The sequence below is a fragment of the Lupinus angustifolius genome, chromosome LG04 (genome assembly GCF_001865875.1).
Source record: "Lupinus angustifolius cultivar Tanjil chromosome LG04, LupAngTanjil_v1.0, whole genome shotgun sequence".
In the NCBI taxonomy this organism is placed as follows: Eukaryota; Viridiplantae; Streptophyta; class Magnoliopsida; order Fabales; family Fabaceae; genus Lupinus; species Lupinus angustifolius.
This window is the reverse complement of record NC_032012.1, coordinates 1,442,231-1,467,493: the sequence shown is the minus strand read 5'-3', so window position 1 is coordinate 1,467,493 and position 25,263 is coordinate 1,442,231. Positions and strand designations below refer to the sequence as shown.

The window sequence follows — 25,263 nt, the reverse complement described above, 5'->3', positions numbered from 1 at the left end:
TCGAGGCTTTGGAATGCCCATGAAATCACCATCGGTAAGGTATCCGGTAGAAAAATCAAGAGCTTTTTTAATAACATTTCGCTCAACAATACAACCCTCTAATTTTGATCGGTTCTTCTCATACCCTTTTAATGTCTTCATATAACACTCAAAGAGGTACATCCATCTCATATAGGAAGAGTCACATAGTTGTGTCTCTCGAACAAGATGAATGTTTAGATGAACCATTATGTCAAAAAAAGAATGTGGGAAATGCATTTCAAGCTCACACAAAGTCAAAATAATTTGTCTTTGCAATGTAGGTAATTTCTCAGGGTCAATCACTTTGCTACAAATTGCCTTGAAGAAGAAGCATAACCTAGTTATGGTTCCTCGAACTTTTTTAGGTAGAATTGACCATATTCCAATAGGCAAGAAATGCTCCATAAGTACATGACAATCATGAGACTTAAGACCTTTTAACTTGAGGTCTTTCATTGATACAAGGTTCTGAATGTTGAAAGAGTACCCTTCTGGAACTTTAACACCATGAATAAATTTACAAAATTTCATTTTCTCCTTCCTCGAAAAAGTATAAGCTGCTGGAGGTAGAAATGTACGTTTTTCCTTCATTATCGGCCCCAATTCCTTTCTTATTCCCATACTAACCAAGTCCAACCTTGCATTCAAACCATCTTTGGTCTTACCAGGGACATTGAGTAAGGTACCAATGAGACTTTCAAACACATTTTCTTCAATATGCATAACATCGAGGAAATGTCTTACGTATAATGAACTCCAATATGGCAATTCAACGAATATTGACCTTTTTCTTCCACCCACTTATAACAATTTCTTTTGCAAAAGGTTTACCAAATCAAGTATTCAAACCCTTTAGCTTTTGAAATAATTGGTCACCTGTCAACGACAAAGGAGCACGACCTTCTTCATTGTTTCCATCAAATGCTTTTCTCCATCGTCGATAGTGATGATCTGAAGGCAAAAATCTACGATGGCCAAGGAAGACATTTTTCTTATAGTGTTCCAACCTCATTGAATGAGTATTGTCTTTACATACAGGACATGCAAAATGTCCTTTTGTACTATATCCAGACAGATTACTATATGCAGGGAAATCACTGATTATGCAGAACAACTAAGCTCTCAAGTTGAAGCTTTCTTCCCTATACGCATCATATACATTTATGATTGTTTCCTACATTTGCTTCAAGTCTTCAATTAATGGAGTCAAATATATGTCTATGTCATTTCCTGGTTGTTTAGGTCCAGAAATTAACATAGATAACATCATATATTTGCGCTTCATGCATAGAGAATGAGGTAGGTTGTATATCACAAATATCACTGTTCATGTACTGTGGGAGCCACTTTGAACACTATGTGGGTTAATTCCATCTGTTGACAATGCAAGGCGTAGATTTCTTGATTCTTGACCAAAACTAGGATAGTCGTGATCAATTTTCTCCATTGAGGAGAATCTGCATGATGCCGAAGCTTGCCATCCTTAATCCTTTCTTCATCATGCCATGTCAACTTCTTTGCATCTTTGGAATTGCTAAACATACGCTTGAATCTTGCTTTGATGAGAAAATACCAAACAACCTTTTTGGGAATTGAGTCTTCCTTCTTATATCGTGATGCATTACATTTAGGACAAAACTTTAATGAAGCATACTCATTAAAAAATAAGATGCAATCATTTTCACAAGCATGTATCCTAGTGTAGTCCATGCCTATGGAGCGAAACATTTGTTTCGCATCATAGGTTCGAGAAGGGAGCACATTATCTTCCGGCAACATATCCTTTAGAAGTGTAGGCAAGTTGGTGAAACTCTTATTGGTCCATCCATTAACAGATTTCAACTTATACAACCTTGACCATGCTGCCAATCTTGTGAATTTAGTACAACCATCATATAATGGTTTCTCAGCATCACTTATCAATCACTGAAACATCTCAGGACAATCCTGAAGATCCTCTTCGACAACGTTTGTCATTTCCTCAAAACGATCGTCTTCATATGCATTTGTGTAGTTATCTTTCATATGCATCTCATCATCACAATCCATAACGTCTTTCGTCTCACCATGTCTTGTCCAACATGTGTAACTTTGATCAATATCGTGACACACTAAATGAACTTTTAACTCATTTGGAGTAATTCGGTTTGAGTAACAACATCTTAAGCAAGGACATACAATTCTATTAGGGTTTTTAGTATTCTTAATTACAAACTAACAAGTGATTTCACTTCTTCTTCATACACCTTCGTCAATCGATTGACACTCATCCATTTTCGATCCATTTTCTATTGACAAAAAAATATAATGAGCATAAATACCTAAAGCTTGGAGTTAAGCTCACCAAACAGAGCAAATGAATTATTATGATCGGAACCCTAACTCATAATATAAGCTAAATGTGTCGAAACCCCAACCCAATACAAGCTAAATGAGTGAAATCACTTTCACTCATGTATAAGAAAAATATTTGTAACTCAATACAAGATAAATATAATGTAATTCAAAAGGAAAATAACTATAGGAAAAATTCACTTTCAATTCGGTGTTGAATACGTGAATGATGATTTTGAGGTTAAACGAGTGAAGGATTTTCGAAATCGGTGTTGAATGATTTTCGTGTTGAATGAGTGAATGATTTTTGGTGTTGAATGAATGAATGATTTTAAGGTTGAATGATTTTCGAGGTCGATTGTGAGAGTAAATGAGTGTTGGGATTGCTGATGAACGTGTGAGAATATTTTAATTTTTTAGGGTCTGATAGTATCTTCAAGAGCGCATAAGTATGATGTCGCTATCAATGATATCTAATCAACAGCGCAACATAAAGGCAAAGCTGTGGAAAAACTTCCCATTCAAATATGAAGGTAAGTGTTTCACAGCGTAATCTTAAGGAAACATTGTGAAAGATATAATAATTTTTTTACTAATTCATTTTTTTAATGAAATTCAAATTAGTAATTACGTTATGACATTCGATTAATGACAATTAATTAAATACATAGAGAATCGATTAAGCACTGTGTTAAGCGATTAAGTGCAGATGAAATAATTTTGATCATATCGACAACGCTTCTTACTGTATGTGTTGTTGTATAGCTAAAAGAGAATGAATGAGAGATAAGTATTCAACAATGTTTTTTTGTCCAAGCGCTGTTGAATTTAACGAAAGTAACATTGCTTTTTTGAGAATGCGCTGTTGAATTCATCGTAATCAACAACACATTGTTAAAAAAGTGATGTTTTATGGGTATAACAACATCGCAATAATACAAAAGCGCTATCGAAGACTATTATTCCTAATTCTATAAAGTTACGCACACAACAAAAAATATCCTGATGCATACAGAAACAGAACATAACAACAAAATGAATGCATACAGAAACACCAAATGACAACTATATCAACACAACTGAATTTCAACTGAATTTATATTTTGAACATTAATTGCACTATTTACATAAACATATACATAGACCAAATCATATACATTACATTGAACATTAAATGAATTTTCTTAGCTACAATTTGTGCAAAACTAAACTAAGTACAAACTTTGACCATTGTTCTCTAATCTGGTTGACTTGGTCATCTGTATATGATTTGCTAACAAACTTGATTTCATTAGTTGGCCACTACTGAATGATGTCCTTCATGAATTTCAGCACATAATAGCCACAATCTACCTCGTTTGTTTAGCAAGGGGTCTACAATTAAAATGAAGTAAACATATAAGCATAACATTAGTTGGCCATTACACATAATTGTTTGAGATTATTTGTGTCAATATCTGTATACGAGTCCACTTGATTTTGTTGGGATTTGGTAACTTGTTTCTACCACGATTATTCAATTTGTAAACTTTCACCACACTAAACAATAGAAAATGTACTTAATTAATAAACAACTAGGAAAATGAAAGTATAACTAAAAGTTTAAATGAGTAGTCCACTTACTTAGAAAACATCTCTTTCATAGCAGCGTAATTGTTCATATCACCACGTGTCAATGAGTCAAAGTAGTCTATTTCTACATTGAACCGATTGATGGCAACCAAAACCCAATGTTGCCTAACAAAACATATGTACATGGTTAGGAAATGTTAAGCACAACAAACATACTAAAGAAAGAAATATAAAAGACAATTATAAAATGCTCACCCGATATTAGAAGGTGCAAAAAATAAATGTGCATCTTCTTTATGGTGGATGAGATTATCTGTAATTCGTTCTGTTTTTCCCCAATCTCATGTTTTGCGTGCGACATCAAAGCGGTAAGGTGTAGGGATATGAACATCACATTTTTCTTATTTACCTTAATAAAATTTTCATACAAGTACCTAATTTATATAACACACCACCATACAAAAGTGAGAAGTTAAGAAAACATAATTTACCTCATATATATACATACAACACTTGCACCTATACAATCACGCTTATATACATCCCGGACTTTACTCATGCCAACGTATTCATCAACATTATACACGTAGACTTCCTTGACAGCTCAGTCTTAATTATGTGTTGTTAAACTGAACCCAATTTCCAAATTAACAGCTTACATAACTGGAAAATATTTATACAACATGAATTTACTTAAATTAACATGAAGTTGTCATGAAGTAGATTATTACTATATAATTGTGTTTATTAATACGAAACTGGATAAAATATTAAACATTACATTTTGTTAATTTATTTTTGTATTTATTAAGTATTGATAATTTGTTTATTGTGTTTATTAATAAGAACGGTGCAAAAATATTAAAGAGAATAACCATCCAAATAATTAACAAAAAACAGAAATTAACATCCAAAATAATTGTTTTATTATTCATTCAGAGATGCAAAATACATTATAATGAACTAAATGATTTGATACATGCGAATATAATGAACTAAATGATTTGGTAGAAGGGGAAATAATCTTGTCCACAATTTTTTCCTTTACTCCTCTACACAAATCTTGTATAACAGTTCATTGATTTCCTTTTAAAATATGGGTCCTTTTGCCATGAAGGAAATCAATGAACTTAAAGAACTGCTGTAGATGATGAAGAAAAATAATTGAAAGAGATCAATAAAAATTGAAAGAGCTCAATGTACTAAATAATTCATTCCCCTTTTCCTTTTATTTACTTTCAATTGCAAATCTTCATCTCACACAAATCTTGTATGACAATCACCTTCCTTCTGAAACAGAATCACAATTTTTTCCTCGACTCCTCTATACAAATCTAGGTGCATTTTCTATTTTTCACTCTACAGTAATGCTCTTTTTTTTACTACTTTGTGTTTTCTTCCTCCTATCTTCATGAACATACTCTTATAGAAACACATATTCTTTGGCTCTTAGCTTACTGATGAATTAGAACATTGAGTGAACCATAATATTTATAGACGAGCAACCATTAGTATTTCAACAAACGAAGAGACGTATAACCACTCAACCATTAATATTTCAACAACCAAGAAACACATAACCACTGAACCATTAATATTTTAATAACCAAGAAATGCATAACCACTCAACAATTAATATTTCAACAAACAAAGAGACGCATTACTACTCCACCAATAATTTCTTGGACGCTTAAAAAGTCGTAAAACATCAACAACACATAATTAAGCAAGTGCGGTTACTATGTCATCTTCAAAAGCGCTTCCTTAAAAATGTATTATTGCATATATTCACATCAACAACGTTTCCTATCAAATGCGTTGTTAAAAATAAATCATTCAAGCTAGCGCTAACGTTACTAATGTTCAACACCGCATTGTCAAGAATGCGCTACTTAAATTACACAAATTGATAGTGTCTGCTTTATTATGTGATGATCTTATTATTCTCTTTGACAATGATTAATTAATCTTGTATCATATGAGAGTATGTGGATAATTGTTAGTGGTGCTACACTGCATGTTACATCAAGGTATGAGTTCTTCACATCATGTTACCTTTTGATGACTATGTTGTTGTGATAGGTGGAGGAGAACATGGATATTATCACGAGGCCATGAAGAATGAAGAAAAGAAGAAGTGGTTGGATGTGATGCAAGAGGAAATGAAGTCCTTGCATGATAATCACACTTTTGATTTGGTCAAATTGCCAAAAGGGAAGAAGGTTTTGGAAAACATGTGGATTTAAAGGGTGAAGCAAGAAAGTAATTCTACATCTTCAAGGTATAAAGTCAGATTTGTGCTTAAAGGTTTCAGACAAGGAGAAGGTGTTGATTTTAGTGAGATTTTTTCTCCTATGGTGAAGATGTCATGCATTAGAATTGTATTGAGTTTGGCTGCTACTGTTGATTTGGAGGTAGAGCAAATGGATTTAAAAATTGCTTCCCTTCATGGTGATTTGAAGGAAGACATTTATAAGAAACAACTTGATGGTTTTCTTGTTGAATGGAAAAAAGACTATGTGTGTAAGCTGAGAAAGAGTATATATGGTTTGAAGCAGGCTCCGCGACAATGATACAAGAAGTTTGAGTCTGTTATGTGTGAGCAAGGCTACAAGAAGACTACTTCTGATCATTGTGTCTTCATTAGCAAGTTTTCTGATGGTGATTTCATCATTATGTTTTTGTATGTTAATGACATGCTTATTTTTGGGGAAAATATTTCCATGATTGAAAGGTTAAAGAAGCAATTAGGCAAGTCATTTGCCATGAAAGACAAGGAAGCTGCTAAACATATTCTTGGTATAAGAAGCATGTAAGATAGGTAAGAAAAGAAACTTTGGCTATCACATGAACACTATATTAAGAGAGTGTTACAGAAGTTCCAGATAGAAAATGCTAAGGTGGTAAGCACTCCTCTTGCTACTCATTTTAAGTTGAGTGCTAAACAGTATCCTTCAAATGAAGCTGAAAAATCATATATGCAATGGGTTCATCATGCATCTTCCGTAGGAAGTTTGATGTATGCAATGGTGTGTACAAGACCATATATTGCACATGTTGTTGATAGAGTTAGTAGATTTCTGTCATATCCAAGTAGAGAGCATTAGAATGCTGTGAAATGGATTTTGAGGTATCCTTGTGGTAATACTAGTTTGAGGCTTTGTTTTGGAGGTGATAAACCTACTCTTGTGGGCTATACTGATTCTGATATGGCTGGAGTCATTGATTCCAGAAAGTCCACTTCAGGTTACTTGATTAAGTTTACAGGGGAAGCTGTAGCATGACAATCTAGGTTGCAAAAGTGCGTTGCATTGTCCACTACTAAGGCAAAGTTCATTGCCATTATAAAAGCATGCAATAAGTTGCTTTGGGTGAAGAAATTCTTCCAGGAGCTTTGTTTTGTCTAAGACAAATACTTGTTATTTTGTGATAGTTAAAGTGCAATTCATATTGGGAATAATTCAACTTTTCATTCTAGGTCCAAACACATTGATATGAGGCATCATTGGATACGTGATACTTTAGATGCTAGATTGTTGGAATTGGCTAAGATTCATATAGATGATAATCGTGTTGATGTGATGACTAAAGCCTTATCAAGGTGGAAGTTTGAAACATGTTGTGAGATCGTCGGTTTGGCGATTCTCTCCACATAGTTGTGAGAGGGAGATTTGTTGGGTTTGGGCTCATTCCTATATGGAGAAAGACCCAATTGGGCAAAGCCCACTTAATCTAATGGGTATGGGTCAGATGTGGTAAGGGTGAGAAATCAGTTTAGACTAAAGAATACAATAGAAAAGTGAGAGAGCAGTTGGAAGAACTCAACCCGTACGAACTCATAGCAGTTGTGGAAGATTTGCGACTACAACTTCGTTCACTGTTAGATCGGGCTGAAATTTGGACAACGGATTCACAACTTCTAGTACTTCATTATGAACAGTTGGATCAGTGAGAAGTCACCCGAGATGGTAGAAAACGAGCCAAAATAGTGGTTGTTTTTCTGGTTTTTGTGTAACTTTGTGTTCTCATTTTCAAGCTTATTGCTATGTTGTATGCTGTATTGTTGAGCAAGTTTTGCGCTGTATTTTGGAGACACTATTGTATTCCTCTTTTGATTATAGTGGAGCTTGATTGACTGGCTTGTGCCCGTGATTTTTACTTCTCACATCAAGAATGTTTTCCACGTTAAAAGTCTATTGTGTGTTCTTACTTACTGCCATTATTTGTTATTGCTCCTCATATATTCTAGCAAGTTGGGGAAATTATTATATGATGCATATACTCTGTTAGAGTTTTCCTTGTTATTGTGTTGAATTTCCCATCAATAAAACATCTTGAAAACAATTATAATGTTTATTTATACAAATAGAAATTAGAAATGAAATATTATCTTTTTTGTTTTACAAATTTGTGAGTGTTGCCCTGCACCATAAATTATTGGCTTCGTCCATGTGCTTATAGACGCTTAAAAAGAAAAAAATCTATATCTTCTAATCTTGTTGATTTTGTTACTACTATATATCTGAAAAAGGTATTTAGTAAGATATCAAATATTCTTTTAGGCTTTGTTTGAGAGTATGGTTTTGGAGGGGAAGGAAAGGGAAGAGATGACTTTGGAAAAGATTCTCGTTGTTTAAGAGTTGGATGAAAGAGAGGAGAAGGTTTTGAAAGGTTTCTCAAACCCTGCAAAACTCTCAATATGTCCATTTTTAAAGTTTCCCCATTTTGGGAGTTTTTGGAGATAAACTGTCAAAATATATAAACAATTTAAGTAATATTATATAATATATATTATTGACAATTTCTCATTATTAATTACATTTTTAAGGGAAAAAATAAAAAAAATTCGTACATTATCATAGTTTACCTTCCCTCATCTAAATTTCATACTCCCAAACAGGGGAGAAAATTGCCTTCATTTCCCCTTCCTAACCCATTAATCATTCATACTCCAAAACAGGGGAGAAGATTGCCTTCATTTCCCCTTCCCTTCCCCTTCCTAACCCTTTAATCATTCATACTTCCAAACAGGGTAGAAGATTGCATTCATTTTCCCTTCTCTTCCCCTTCCTAACCCTTTAATCATCCTCCTTCACTTTCTCTCATAACTCCCAAACATAGCCTTAGTGCAATTATTACTATCAATATTCACCAAAAGTCCATCACAAGCCAAGCCGAAGACCAAAATGTAACAAGCACTTTTGGAGGGAAAAATAGTTATGTTAATTAGTAGTTATGTTAGTTAGATTTTTAACTCTGTTTTCATTCTCCAAGCTTTAGTTCTATATATAATTATGGTGTGTTATTCCATTGAGCAATTAATAAGAGATATCATTATTCATATTCTTCAATTGAGAGATTTATTAAGTTTTCTCCATCTTCTTTTTCGTGTTCCACACCTTCATCTTCTTCCTCGGTTTAGGGACTTCAATTTATTGTTTCGGTTATGTGGACAATTGTGCATTTCTACATGGTATCAGAGCATCTTCTGTAAATTTATCTTTGCTTAGCTTCCGCCTTCTCAAGATCCACCATCTCTTCTTCGATCTTTTCAGGTTCTATTTTCCTTTCTTTCATTTTGATACCATCTCTCTGTTCCTTGAAATGACAAACCAAATTACTCTACAAAATCCAATTCTTAACCCAACCAAACCCTACTTCTTACATCCAAATGATAACCCATAGGCTATGTTGGTTACAACGTCCTTCAGTGGAGAAAATTATCATTTATGGGCTAGAGCTATAAGTATGCCTCTTAAATGTATAAACAAAGTCCAACTTGTTGATGAGAGTCTGCCAAAACCACCTAGTAATGATCCCCTCTTCTCTTGATGGAATATGTGTAATACCCTTTTTGTTTTTGGGCTTAACCAATCCATAGATTCTTCTACCCACCAAAATGTACTTTGGATGGAAACATCCTTAGAGATTTGGGATGATTTGAGAAAAAAGGTGTGGGGAATATCTTTCGAATATCAGAATTAATTGGAGAAATATACTTCATCAAACAAAAAATCCTAACCTTTAGAGCCTATTTCAGTCAAAAAAATGGTCTTTAGCCTGAGCTTCTAATGAGCTTTTGGTGAAATTGGTGAATATTGATAATATAGAGAGACTTAGATGTGGACCTTGACTTGAAAAAGAAAGGTTAGTAATTTAGTTTATTCACATAAAAATATTAAAAGGATGCTAAAAAATATTATCTATCACAAACAACATATGTTCAACTTTCTTTGGATTATACACATCAAGATAATTAGTATAGAAAGATACTAATTAATATATCTTAATCAAATTTAGATATTATAATTGAATATTTGTTCCCTATAATTAGAGATGACAAAAAACCTGGACGCACAGGTAAAATTCGTATGAGCATAGGTGTAAGTCACAAATGGGTACCCGTAGATTTTACAAGCGGTTTCTTTAAACTACCTGCTATATATACGAGCGAATATCGGTATAATGGTACTCGTGCCTCTAAGTATCCACAATATATGCAAATACATTTATACCTTTTATTAAATATAAAACATATTGCATACAACATACCAATGTGTCTTATGTCTTTTGACTCTTCTCTTCCATTTATATCCCATGATCATGTCCCTATTCCTGTCTCTTCCATTTATATATTGACACATGGAAAATATTAAATAATTTTTTTCTAATTCACATTATTATGACCCCCAGAATTACTATTAAGCCCTTTAAATTTCCTATTAATTACAAAATTATCACACTCCACACTTTCTCTTTCTCCTCCCTCTTTCTCTCTCTGCATTTTGCATAATAACAATGGTGGTCGTCATTCCCTCCCACCCTTTACTACCATTGTCTAAATCACCTTCCTCTCTCATTTCTTTAACATTATTCAAACTTTCTCAACCCTTGATTTGGACGCACTTCTTTCTTTTAAAACCACTTTAGATACTTCCGAATAACTCACAATCATGTTTCAAGACTCATTCTCACAAATCTGGAGCTCCAAGGTTCTCTCTTCCCCTTAACTTCTCTCACCCACCTCCAAATTGTAAGCCTCAAACATAATCACTTCACTAGTAATGGAGGTTTCAAAATAAGCCCAGTGGGTTTAATAGGAATTATACTTGGTGATGTCTCACTCCTTGGGCATGTAGTGCTTTTCTCCTCTATTGCTACTTTTGGAGGAGCTATTCTAAAAAATTGAAAGAAAGAAACCATCGGGTGTGATGAATAGGTGTGTGAAAAGAGTGAGTCTAAATATGGGGTAGAGAAAGTTTGAACAATGTGAAGGAAATGAGAAAGGAATGTGATTTATAGAATGTTAGCAAAAGGGGAGAGGGTATGTGCGCCATCATTGTTGTTGAGGGTATATAGGCCACCATTGTTCTCCAAAATGCAGGAAGAGAAAAAGGAAGGAGAAAGAGAAATAAAATGAAAGTATGGAGTGTGATGATTTTGTAATTAATGAGAAAGTAAAAGGGTTTAACATTAATTCAATGGGTTATAATAATGTGAATTAAAAAAAATTGTTTAACATTTTCCTTAGATATAAAGCAAAATGTATGGAAGGCGTCCACATAAAGAATAAGAACGTGGGAGTGTTAAGTGTCAAAATGTTAATGAAATGTATATGATTCAGAGGCAATTTGTGTGAATTTATGATGTAATTGCATACAATTCCCAATAATCTAGTAATTTTATATTGTTTAGGAATTTAAGTAATTATTGTTGTTTGTAGGTGAAGATATGATGAAAAAATGAGAGAAAAAGAGAAGATTCAAGTTTTGAACAGCACAAGCCTCACTCAAGCGAGGGAATGCTCGCTCAAGCGACAAATCAGAAAAAAATGAAGAAAACACTAACATCCCTCACCCAAGCGAGGGACTATCGCCCGGGCGCTATTCAAGACCAAAATTAGCCAAGCTTACTGTTTCTCCCTCGCCCAAGCGAGAGTGCCTCACTCAGGCGAGGTGATCATGCAGAAATTGTTATCTTCTCTCGCCTGGGTGAGGTGGTCAGATTTTGGAAAGTATCTACTCTCGCTCAAGCGAGAATACCTAGCTTGAGCGAGAGTGTGGCGGTTAGACATGAAATAGGCAGTTTTGGAAAAGGAAGAGGATCATCACTCTGGAAAAAAGAAATCTTGGCACGAAATATAGAGAGAATAGGATAGAAATCGTGGAAACGATTCTATTTCACATGATTCTTTGTATTAGTTCATGATTCGAGCGTTGTAATAGCGAGGATGAGTGGCTAGTTCTTCATAGTTGGAATGGAAATGTAATCCTCTTAACTTTTGTACTCCTGGATTCAATTCTATATTAATGTTGTTTGATTTTGGAAAGTTTATCCATTGTTTATTACATACATTATTACATACATTATTTTGAAGAAACCACTTATTACATACATTATTTTGAACCCGGAAACAATTAGTGGTGTTTTGAAAGCCGTCAGATTACAACAATGGAGAGAAGTGTCAAAATGGAGTACCTTAATGAGTTCATGCTAAACTTGATCAGTCTAAAAAGTTTTACTATAATTTATGTATGTCAAATTATAGTCCAAACCACCTTAAGTGGACTGTAGGTTATGGTTGCTGATCCAAATAACATTATTTTTTTTAATTCAATTTTAATTATTTTTAAAAACATATATCATTGGATATTAATGTGTAACTTTTTTAACATATTTACTCTTTTACGACATGTTTTTGTAAAGAATGTATTAAAATATGTATTACTAATATTGGTGTGCAAAAGAACTCAACATCTAGTCTAACTTCTCTAATACACCCATATGATTATAAGTTTATAAACTCATTATGTTTATCATAAAAAATCCACTTATAACGTCACAATCTAAAAAATCTTGTTGCTCTTCAATTGTAGTATCAAGATTCTCTCGCCCACCCAAATCTGAATTATAGGTTGAAGTTGCACTAGTCATACTCTCCTTCCCATTAACTCCACTACTAATCTAATCTACAACTTCATTCACAATATCAACATATTTCTGCTCACGGTCTTATAAGTCCCCCAAACTATACCCAGCTAGAAAGTTATTGTCACAAATTTAGTTTCTATGAGTATAATTTTTTTTACAACAATTTCTAACTCAATAATGCAGAAATAAACATCCATACAGTTTGCAACATGAGTGCAACAATGATGTATTTCCATGGCAAATTCGACTAGTGAAGCGTTGGAAGAATATTAAAGTTATGTGTGCAATCCAGGAGTTGATTGGAGTCCAATCCAACTAGAAGGTACTTGTTATGCCCCAAACTATGTCAAGGTACTTTCTACCTATAATATGAATGTTTATTACCAAGCCAAAGGTTTACAAAATGAAAAAAAATATCAGTAGCCTTAACAAGGTCTCCATTCCAATTTAAAACAACTCAGTTACTTTGGACATAAAAACTCATTTTAAGAAAAGACACCTAATAAAATAACCAGATCCTATGAACTATTGAGATTTGGTTGGCCGATACTTTTTGACAAATATAGCCATGGATATGAAAGTTGACCCAATTATCACAATTTTAGTAAATTAGGCCTATCTAAAAGTTAAATAAACATATACAACAAAAAACTTGTTAGAACCACCTAAATTTCTAAGGAAGAGGAAATGTGTCGACATGGGAGTAAAGAAGCATAAACAATGGATGGTATTCAAAAGCTATAACCTAATGGAAGTATCAATAATAATAATGTTGATTAATAGCCTATCTTGATTAATATGAGCAAAAAATGTTTGCGTTAAATGCAATGAATTCCTAATATCATTGATTACAAAAGGGTATTGTTGGAGAAATTTGGTTATAAATAAAAATGGACCTTTTAGATGACTTCAAAGAGTTGAAGAAATATTGTTGAGAGAATATGGATGAGAGCCATGTTCCATCATATGAATTCTCAATAACTCAAAATATTACAAATAAAAGAGATTAAAAAGAGTTAGGATACAACTATTAAGTTGTGAATTAGAAAATATTAGTAAGGAAGTTGATATTTATCCATATCCATCACTTTAGATGGGAACTCCTACTTAATGAGGGGAAGCCTACAAGGCTATCACTATACAATCCCCTTTGGTCCAATATAGACACTCAAAGGATGACCTCAACAAACAATTTGGCAATGTCAATCACATGGAAAGAAGTTTTATTTGCTTTAACTCATTATATAGAAATCACATCCCTTTGTTGAAAAGTTCATATTAAAAAAACAATTATTATATAAAAATTGCGAAAATAAAATATAATGATTAATATTAATTGTTTTCATATCTTACAATAATAATTATTTTTAATTGAGACATTTTTATTTGTATATTAAATATTTGTAAATTAGAAATGATTCTTTTACTAATTAAAAACATAATCACATGAAAAAAATTAAAGTTTATGAAAACAAAAAAATATTTTAAACCGTGCATGGACTAACAATTAGTTGAATTATACTACCGGTTGCTACAGAAGAACCATGAGGGGAGCATCACTGCTCACAATTATCGTGAGTGCATCATAGAATAGGCTCCTCTTATTCCCTGAACGCTTCACCTTCTTCCTTCATTCTCATTTTCAACCTCTCACTTTCTCAGTCACCGCCACACTTCACCCTATCGCCACCGCAATGAAAACCGTTAACCGCCTCATCTCCGCCACCAGAATACTCTCCTTACGACACGAAACCCCGCTCCACCTCATCCTACCTTCCAAAACCTTCTCGTCATCATCTTCTTCTTCTTCAAACCACGGATCCTATCCCAAACTCACAACACCGTTAGACAACGACATAGGTTGGGACACTCCCTCCTCCTGGTCCACTGGTTTCGCCACCGATCTCTTCAACGGCCAACCCACCCCTCCTCCTCCCACCGTTGCTGCAGCAACCACTAATTCTTACTCCCAGCCAAACAAACTCTTATCCGATTTACAAGAAACAGAGGACAAGCTGAGGGAACTTGAAGCGGAGAACCGAAAGAGCAAGGGTTTCGTTGACGGTTGGAAAGGGAGAATGGTTGAAACGACGTTGTTTTTGAAGCAGGTGTAGGAACTAGGCGCGAGAGGGTCTTATTTGAAGGATTCGGAGAAAGCATAGATGTATAGGTTGCATAAGAAGGACCCTCAGGTTTACACCGTTGAGAAGCTTGCTAAGGATTATAGGATCATGAGGCAGGGGGTTCTTGCTATTCTATGGCTTAAGGATCTTGAGGAAGAAGAAGAAAAGAAGCTCGGTCACCCCCTCGACGATTCGGTTGAGCTTTTGCTTGACAATTCCCTTAGTGAGATATACTTTCTTTGTTTAGTACACCTGTTATAACGCGACAACGAAACATAATGTGTGAATTTTATTGTATGTTTTGTCTATTTTAGAAGTAGAACAGAAATGAATGTGAATTGTGAGATTGAAATGAATTATGTTGCTGAGAATTGTACACTTGCAATGACATGTCATTTAACTTGATCAAGTGATGATTTGCCAAATTTTGTGGATTTCATTTTTTTTTATATTGAGCAACACATATTTGATTGTTATGTTGTTTGCTGGGCTTGAAGGTTTCTTCACGATCCATTCTTAGTCTTGTGTGGCTGTTAATGGGTTGCTTAATTTAATTATATCATCACCCACTGCTGAAATTGAATCACTATTATGCCATTTTGTTTTCTTAAAAAGAAAATATATTAGATGAGAAGATAGAGGTTTACAGAGAGAAGATAAGACATTCTCATGAAAATAAAAATAAACACCCTAAACTAATCAAAAGGGCCTTGCAACAAAGCATGCTAAACCCTCTGCATGTCTATACTATTATGCCAATTTTAACATTATGTGTTAGACGTTGGGACTGTAAGACAGTAAAGCTCCATTTTTTCTTTAGATTTTCTTTATCTTAATCATTAATGTAGAGGCATGTATATGTGAGGCACAATAGTGTGACTTGAATTTGATGTAAATTTTGAATAAGTGAACACTATATTGAAGCAATGTTCTCATTGATGGAGAATGGTGAAGATATATATGTTTTTCGTAATGGTTTTTTATTTCTTGTAATGATTTTTCTTGTAGATTCTTTAATTCCCATGATTGGGAGTTCCATGTTGCATCCCTTCCTTACAAACCCGACTTTGAGGTTATGCCTGAGGGGTGAGATGGCATTACCAAAGATAGGGACGAAGTTCATTATGAAATCTCCAAAAAGGAAAATGACATGCTCTATCGAGAATTTGTTGAGAAGTTGAACTTCAACAAAAAGAAAGTAAGTTCCCTCTGTAGGCTTTTCTAATTAAGAGCATACATTTTAAGAGATATATTATTCTTATGTCTTTCCTTCACTCTTATTGTACTATTGTGGAATAGTAGAAGTTGCACCTTTATCCTAGTCTTGTTTATGGTAAATGAAAGAGATGAAATTAGATATCCGCACTGTAGAAAATAAAATGGTTATGGAGATCGCTTGGCATGACATATTGGTGAGAGTTATGTTCTCTGTGATTATAGATCACCTCCGTGGTGGTGTTATTCGATGCTGGTGTTATTCGATGCTGGTGTTGACCACTGATCAGTTTACGTTGTTACATATAACCAATGTAGTTTAGAGCTTAGTGTTATTTATGAACAAACAGTAAGTCATTGATCAAGACCCTGTTTCTTCTAATTATTTAATTTTATTTAAAAATCAAACTATCTTGTGAAGGATTTACTTTTATATGGGGATCCAAATAGGTGATATAGGGTGTGAATCTTGGGATTATGGGGCTTTGCGTGGGGAGTATGGTCAGAGGGGCGCTAATGCAGAGGACAAAGCTATTTAGATTTTCCAGTAGATTGCAATTTTACAATTCATCAATTATTAACACTTGTTTTAGGAAGAAATAAGTGGAAGGCTTGTTTTGGTAGATTTTTCTATAACTATACGACTACACCAAGGGTGACTTTGAGTCCCTGTCTATTTATCTTGGTCTTGGATGTGCCTGCTGAGTATATATAGTAGCCCATGCCACAATATATGTTTTTTGCAGTAGGAGCCCTCATAAAAATTAGAGGTTCAGGAAGACTAAAAAACTTTATGGATCATGAGTAATGCTGATGCAGTGATCTTTTACAAGTTAATTTTCATTTTGGTCTTTCATTTGATGTTTTTGAAAGTCTTGCTTTTCTGCAAAGGAATTGAATTTTGGTCCCTTTTGTTTTTTAATGACATCTAAGAAAATGTTATATTAATGGAGGAGAAACATTTTCATATCTATCTACAAGAATAAAATGAGGGAAATAGTGCAAACTGCAGAGAAGCACATTCTTACGTCTTACCTATCTACTAGTGCTAGAAATAACGGGAGAGTGTAATTTAGACAAGACACCTAAATATTAGAGAACCAATCTGGGTTTTTGCTAGGTTGGTTAATCATGGAGGCTGCATACATACTGGTGGATGGAAAGGTTCAGAATGAACCAAAAAGATCTGCATATGAACTTGATTGATTTATAAAAGCCCATGATAGGTTGCTTCCCGTGGATGCCTGTAGAGAAGAAAGAAATTTGCCTTGCATGGATTTGAACTGTAACGGATATATATGAGATTGTAGATGGAAAATTATCTTAAGTGTTTAATTGATGGTAGAAGACACTAAAGGCCCTAGTAAGAAACTGAATCCAATGGAAGATAATGATCACAAATGGTTGGCTACGACCTAAAAAAATTAGGAGAAACCATTAAACATAGACATGACTATAGATGGATTTACTGAAAATTTAGTTGATCCATATAGGCCTCAGTAGTGAGATAAAAACTTGGTTATTTTCGGTTTTCCTTTTTTGTTTTATACAAAATATTTTCCTATAAAATAATTTGCTGCCCTTAAGTATGGTTGTAGTCTTATGTACTACTATTACAAGTTTTTGTTGATTGATGTATTAATACATATTCTAAATAGTAAATACTATGCCCATGATCCTACAATGAGTGCACAGCTCCCTTCACACCTGTGCCTCTTCATTGTCCCTTGTGCTGCACTGCTGCTAGTTATATTTTTGTTTGTGGAACTTACAGAATAATGTGTTTTTGGTTGTGCATAGGTGGCTGGAGAGGTGTCACATGTATAGTCGGCGACGCCCTTCGGATGGATGGACTTTTACCGTAGAGAAAATAGGACCCCCGGGTAAGCATGGAGGCGTTGGAGGGTGGAAATTTGCTAGCATGCATGACAGATCAACCCGGCCACTGAATGAGACAGAGAAAATGTATGTGAGACGAGAGACTCCACGTTGACGACGCAAGACCCTTCCTTGATTTCATGTTGCTTATGTTCTGAACTTAGTACTAGCTCTAAAAATTAGATTTTCTAGTCCAGCACATTCAATGTTTGGGATATAGGGATGCATTGTTAATTGCTTTATTCTTTTATTTTTAATTTTTTGGGTGAGTTTTTATCTATTTTAATAAGCTGAGTTAGTTCACTCCCATTATATTGCTTAAATTATGGACAATAACGTTAAGATCCTCTTTGATGTCAAAAACAAGTTCACCACCAGTCCACTAGTAACTTAATGCTTTGTTTGGTTGAGGAAAGAAAATGAGGAAGGAAAAATATGAGAGACAATAATGAGAAAGAAAAAGGTGAATGAATGAGTTGATTTTTATATTGTTTGGTATGAAAGAAATGAAGAAGAAATAGAAGAAAATGGATAAAGATATAATGTTTAAAGTATAAAACTATCCTTAAATGGTAAAGAATAAATAAGTATTATTATACTAGTAAGGGTTAAAATTGTTATTTCATTAAATTTTATTCTCTTCATTCACCTACTTCTCATCTTTGGAGAAAATTACTTTTTGTGAGTCTCACATCTTTTTTATCTCCTCCCTTTCTTCTTTCTCCTCATCCGAATAGGTGAAAAACTCACTTTCTCTTCTGCTTCTCTTCTTTCATCTTCTTTCCTATCTTTTTCTCTCAAACTAAATAAAGGCTAAATGCATGAAACCTATAATACATTCTTAAAGTGTTAAGTTGATTGAGGTGCCCAAAGGATAAATCCGTTAAGAAGGACACTACATCTAAAGGACATGTGTGCATCAAGAAGTTAAGACTTGCAGATTCAACATAAAGTCATCAAGAGAGGAACATATCTTCTATCCTGATGATGTGCTCCCCATCAAGAGATTTAGATTTACGCATCCAAAGCGAAGTCGTTCAAAAGTGTCATCTTGAATGAAGTACATCCAAAATATTAACTTCATTTTTTCTAAACTACATTTAGAGTTTTAGTTGTTCAACCTTTTTCTATAGAGTTCATACTCTTTATAAAACTGAACTTTATTAAATGTAGAATTCTGAATTAGTTGATTTATGAATGTTTGAATATTTGTTAATGAATGTTTATCTTCTAATATTCAATATATTCTTAATTGTTAAATGGAATGTTTTTGGTAGGAGAAATTTAACAATGCCAACAATGATACGTAGAAAATGTAGTTTTGTTCTATACCATGAATGGAAACAACTAATGATAAGTTATAAAGCATTAAAGACTCAATTCATTTTGAAGACAATGTACCATTCAAGTCTCAAGGAAAGAATAACAAAAATATCAAGACTTTAATATTGAGAAGACAACAAAATAGAACGATATATAAAAATCATAGTAATGTGTGTAGTTTTCTATGTATGTGTAGAAGCAAGACCAATGAATCATGGCAGATGAACCATTGAATAATTTAATGATGACTATTTCAAGGTCTTGGAATTACTTCTTGAGTCTTGAGATTATGAAGTCTAACTTAGAAAGTTGGAGTAACACTTTTTAAAGTGTCTTAAAAAGTATGACAACAATTTAATCATCCACTATGTCTTTATGATGGAGTCTTCCTCCGCTTCACTATATATAGGGGACTTGTGAGGAAGAGACACAATAAGCAAGTGAGAAAAACATCATAGAGAGAAAGTGAAAGAGTTTACATCCACATAGTGTAAGATTTGTATTCATAATGATATACTAGAGATTTTGTATTTCCATTCTTTTTGGGTGAGATTGAGTGTTATCCTCTTTGTAAGAGAGAGTCAAATATTGTAATCCTACTTTCTATAATGGAGATATTTTCTGGACTAGGTCTCGTGGTTGTTTCCTTCTCACATTGAGGAGGTTTTTCCACGTTAAAATTTTTGGTGTTATTCTTCTACTCTTCTCTATTTTCTTTATCCACTTGTCGTTTCTGCAGGTACCCATTTTGCATCACACAGAGGAGGGAAATTGGTTTTGAATTTCCCAACAGTGGTATCAGAACTCCTAGGTTCATTCGGGGAGCTTAGCCTGTGTAGTCCAAGATAGAAGGAGCCGCTAATATCTCATTTGATGGAGATATATTCAAGTTGACAGCTGACAACTATTCCTATTGGAAGCCCATGATGGATCATTTATACTGCATGGATATGCATGAGCCTATTTTTTGCAAAGACAAGCCAGAAGATAAGGGTGACAAAGATTGGGAGGTTTCGAATCGAAAAGTTGTTGCAATGATTCGGAAGTATATTGATAGAAGTTTATTTGAGCATGTGTCCATATACACAAATGCTTATTAGTTGTGGTCGAAACATGAATCTATGATTCAAAAGAAAACTCCTAGAAATAAAGCATCTCTTGTCAGAACGCTGGTGAAACTCGACTACAAAGATGGTCAGAGCATGATAGAGCACTTGAATTTATTCAAGGGTCTTGTCAATCAATTGACAAAGATAGATATGAAGATAGATGATGAGTTGCAAGCACTTCTACTACTAAGTTCGTTACTTGAAAGTTGGGATACAATGGTGATCACGCTCAGCAACTCAATCCCTTATGGGAAGGTCTCAATGGACATTGTTTCAGACAGTCTATTGAATGAAGAATCCAGAAGGAAAGAACGGCATACATCCTTCCACTCTGAAGCAAATATTGTAGAGAGACGTGGAAGAAGTGAATCTCATGGGAGGAATGAATCTCGTGAAAGAAGCAAAAGCAAATTCAGAGGTCGCCCTCAATCTCGCATGAGGTCAATAACATGTTATTATTGTAGTAAAGAAGGACATAAAAGATCTGAATACAGTTCCTTAAAGAGATACTAGAAAGCTGGAAATGTCCATGAAGATTTAGTTGATCCAAGGAAAATGGTCATAAGTCTACCACATCCGTCATCGCAGATGATGATGTTCTTCTCATTGAAGAAGACAATTACCTAAATGTTGCATATGGTGATTGTGCTTGGATCGTTGACTCCGGTGCTTCTTTCCATGTAAGTCCACATGAAGGTTTCTTCTCAAACTACAAGAAAGGTGATTATGGTACTGTGAAAATGGGAAACCATGTTACTAGCAAAATTGCAGGAATTGGTGATATTGTGCTGCTAACAGACACAAGAGGATAACTTATACTGAAGGAGGTGAGACATGTCCCAGATATACGTCTAAACCTTATCTCAACGGGTAAGTTGGATGATGTTGGTTTTGTAAGCCACTTTGGTAATGGAAAGTGCAAACTAGCAAAGGGCAACCTTGTTATTGCTAGAGGCTCAAAAGAAGGATCTTTGTACAATATGCAAGGAGGAATTTGTTTTGGAGAAGCAAATGTTGCTACCGACTCCAAAGATCTTTGGCATAGGCGATTGGGGCACATGAGTGAGAATACACTTCAGATTCTCACCAAAGACCACCTTCCAGGTATAAAAGGTCAAATTTTAGATTCCTGTACTGATTGTCTTTATGATATACAACATAGAGTCAACGTTCAGAGAACAAACAATCCCTCACAGAGAGATGAAGTATGGTGCATTCAGATGTTTGTGCACCATCTGAAAGATCTCTTGGAGAAGCCTACTACTCTGTCACATTCATAGAAGATCACTCGAGAAAAGTATGGGTGTACTTGTTGAAAATCAAAGATCAAGTACTATCAGCATTCAAAGAGTTCCATGCACTAGTATAATGTGAGACTGTGAAGAAGTTGAAGTGTCTAAAAGCATACAATGGGGGAGAGTATTATGGTCCATTTGAAGCCTATTGCAAGGCTTTTGGTATCAGACTAGAGAAGACACCACCAAAGACTCCTCAGTTGAATGGAGTACATGAGAGGATGAACCGCACAATTGAAGAGAAGATCAGATGCATGTTTCAAGATGCCAATCTCCCCAAGTCTTTTTAGGGTGAAATAGTGAAGACTGTAATGGATCTCATAAATCGAACACCTTCAAGACCCTTGAACGAAGAAATTCCAGAAGAAGTATGGTACAAGAAGGCATCCTTCAACCACCTGAGAGTATTCGGATTCAGAGCCTTCATTCACATTCCAAAAGATGAGAGAAAGAAGTTGGATGCTAAGACCAAGGAGTGCATTTACCTTGGGTCTCCAAAAGATGAATTTGGGTACAGACTATGAGATCCGATAAATAAGAACATTGTGATAAACAGAGATGTTGTGTTCTTTGAGGATCAAACGATCAAAGATGTTCAGAAGAAAAGCCAGTGCAAGTCCAAAGTTCGCATTGATTCAGGGGAGAGATTCCTCAACAAACAGATCCTGATCATCAGATAGATCCAGAACAGATAGACCAACAGGTAGATCCTACTCACACGGAACTTGACCAGATTAATGAAGAGTCAGATCATGATGAAGTGGTGGTAGACACACAAATGCATCAAGAACCCGAGCTAGTAGAACATCATATGCAGGTTGAACTGAGGCGCTCTGGAAGAGGCAGATTACCTTCTTCACAGTATCCTGAAGAAGATTATATCACATTGACAAATAATGATGAACCTGAAGACTTCTTAGAAGCTATGCAGACATTTAATAAAGAAGAATGGATTAAAGCCATGGAAGATGATATGAACTCCTTACATGAGCACCACACTTATGATCTGGTGGAGTTGCCCAAAGGAAGAAAAGCCTTGAAAAATAAATGGGTTTCTAGGCTTAAAGTTGAAGAAGGAAGCTCAAGACCAAGGTACAAAGCTCGGATTATTGTGAAAGGATGCAATCAGAAGAAAGAAGTTGATTTTGATGAGATATTCTCACGAGTCGTGAACTCTTCCTCCATAAGAGTAGCATTGGATCTAGCAACTATCCTAGACTTAGAAGTTGAACAACTTGATGTCAAAACAGCTTTCTTACATGAAGACATCAAAGAAGAAATCTATATATAGCAACAAGAAGGTTATGAAGAATCAAGCAAGGAACACGAATCAGGCAAGGAACACTTAGTGTGTCATCTGAATAAGAGTTTATATGGTCTGAAACAAGCCTCGAGACAGTGGTACAAGAAGTTTGAATCCTTCATGACCAAATACAGTTTCAAGAAGACAACTGGTGATCATTTTGTATTCATTAAAAGGTATGAAGATGGAAACTTTATTATCCGCCTCTTATATGTTGATGATATGTTAATCATTGAGCGTGACAAGACCAAGATTGTTGGTTTGAAGAATGCTTTAAGCAAGTCCTTTGCTATGAAAGACTTGGGTCCTGCAAAGCAGATCCTTGGAATAAGGATAATCAGATATCGTTTCAAGAAGTTGTTATGGCTATCACATGAGAAGTATATTGAGAAAGTTCTCAAGAGATTCAACATGGATAAGGCAAAGCCTGTTAGTGTTCCACTTGTTGGACATTTGAAGTTAACAATAATGTAATGTCCAACTAGTGATGAAGAAAGGAAAGAAATGAGCATCATGCCTTATTCATTTGTGGTAGGAAGCCTAATGTATGTTATGATTTGTACAAGACCAGATATTGCCCACACAGTTGGAGTTGTGAGTCGGTTCTTATCCAATCCCGACAAAGAGCATTGGAATGCAGTAAAGTGGATATTGAGATATCTGAAGGGAACTACCAAAAGATGTTTATGCTTTGGTAATGAAGATCCTATGTTAGTTGGATACACAGATGTTGACATGGTTGGAGATGTAGATTCCAGAAAATCCATATCAGCTTATCTAACTACTTTTGCAGGGGGGCTGTATCTTGGCAATCCAAGTTACAAAGATGTGTTGCATTATCAACAACTGAAGTAGATTATATTGCAGCATCTGAAGCTGACAAAGAGATAAAATATATGAAAAATATCTTGCATGAGTTGGTCATCTTCAAGATAGATATGTTATGTAGTGTGATAGCCAAAGTGCAATTCATCTAGCTAAGAATCCTACGTTTTATTCTCGGACAAAGCACGCTGATTATTGTTATCATTGGATATGAAATGCTTTGGAGGATGGTGAGTTGCAGCTAGAGAAAATTCATACAAATAATAACTGGTCCGACATAATGACCAAGACAGTTTCACTCAATAAGCTAATAGACTATTGTAGAAGTTCAGAACTGGTGATACCTATTAATTAATTCAGGAAGGGGGAGATTTATTGGGAATCCTTCCACATCAATTAAGAAGGATTCTCAACATATAGAAACTATTGCAAATAGAAGAGAAAACAAGAGTCGGGAAAAATAGTTTATCTAAAAGAAAACCTCAAAGAGAAAAATATTATATGTGCTAAACTGAATTATATTTAACTACTCTATACGATCAAAAAAATTCATACTTTCACAACATAGTGAGTTGGTCGTATCAAAGCCCTTCAATCTACTCGTTAAATTGTGTTGTTTGGAGAGGTTCCAAATACTCAAGGTTATAGAAACGTCACAAATACTTAGTGTTATTAAATTTAGACAAGTTAATGATTCGGTTAGCGTATTGAACCAATGAGTCATTGGTTGGATCAGTGAGTCAATGGTTGAACCGATTGACTCGATTTACATTAACAAATCTAATGTTTTTGTAATATTAGCTAACATTATTAAATAACTCTATATTCCAACTTTAAAAACATTATCATACTTATTTAACCAATCAACCAGGAATATTTCACTAATATGAAATGTCATAAATAAGTTGAAAACATTATCAAATATCATATTTTAATTGCAACAAAAGTACATATAAATTTAAAATGTAATTAAATAAGGAAAGTTTTGTTATAACATAAGTTAACAGATGCTAAATATAACTAAAAATAAGTTAAAAGTATTTGATTTTTAAAAAGAAATATTTTTTGAATAACTCGGTTGGTCCAACCGGTCTAACCACTCGAGTCACTTATTTTAGGCTTAAACTAACTGAGTTGAACTGAGTCAATTCGAGTTTGATACAAAATCAATTTGATAAAAGATTCGGATCGATCATATGTTCGGTTTACGTTGAACTGATTAGACCGACCGATTCGAGCCGAGTTTTATAAGATAGTAGTTAAATTATGTTGTCTTTATTGATTTCAATTATTACCAAATGTGAGGTTTTATCCTGAAGTGTAAGACATCCATT

The 25,263-nt window shown here is 34.4% G+C and overlaps 1 pseudogene; it reads left to right on the top strand.

Annotated features, from left to right (window-relative positions):
- LOC109344781 lies at window positions 14,452-18,304 on the top strand (annotated as a pseudogene).